Source organism: Octodon degus, unplaced genomic scaffold (genome assembly GCF_000260255.1).
Source record: "Octodon degus isolate 3935 unplaced genomic scaffold, OctDeg1.0 scaffold00007, whole genome shotgun sequence".
Classification (NCBI taxonomy): Eukaryota; Metazoa; Chordata; class Mammalia; order Rodentia; family Octodontidae; genus Octodon; species Octodon degus.
The window spans coordinates 23,113,415-23,114,330 of NW_004524583.1; positions in this window are offsets into that span (position 1 = coordinate 23,113,415).

The following is a 916-nucleotide window of genomic DNA, read 5'->3' on the forward strand; positions in this document are numbered from 1 at the left end:
CAGGCTGTCCTCAAACTCAGACAATCCTCCCAAATGTTGAGATTACAGATGCACACCACCACATCTATCTTGGATCATCTGGTCTTTTCCTTTTCTTTTTTATGTATTTAGTACAGGGTCAATAGAGTCTCACTACACAGATCGGACTCGCCTCCTGTTTTCAACCTCCCAAGTACTGGGATTACAGGGGCACTCCACCATTCCCAGTCTGGATCATTTGGTCTTTAAGGTCCCTTCCACTTTCAAAATTACACTATTGGGGCAGGGGAAATGGCTCAGTAAACTAATCGCTTGCCTGGCAAGTGCAAAGGCCTGAGTTCAATCCCTGGTTCCAGGGGGTGGGGGGGTGGGGGGGATTACACTATTGCCTAGTACCACAACACTGATTCTCAAATAGAATATCTATTTTTTCATTAATACTCCACTGATAATCCACTCCGGTAACAGCAATCCGTATCCCTCTAGGAAGAATTACCCCTCCCTCTCTCTCAGTATAATTCTTTCCTCTTAGGTCCTTGCAGGACTGGGCACAGGACCTAAGTGGGTCAGTTAGAGCAATTCTCAGGAATTGTTTCAGAGAGAAAGGACAACTTGTTCCCATGCATTGTTGGAAATTAGGATATTGAGTCTTTGAAAATCCTGGAGGCTTGCCCTGAGCCATGGAGCAACAAATCTATTTTCATGGGTCTGTTTACATTGGGGTTTCCTACCTGCTGAGGGATCCAGTATGCATTAGGAAGAGATTTTTCCAAAGCAGGGAAGCTTATCCCCAGAATCCTCAGAATAAGAATCACTTGGGGCGGGGGAGGTGGCTCAGTGGAATAAGTGCTTCCCTAGCAAGCGCAAGGGTCTGAGTTCAATCCCCGGTCCTGCAAAAAAAAAAAAAAAAAAAAAAAAAAAAAAAAGAATCCCTTTT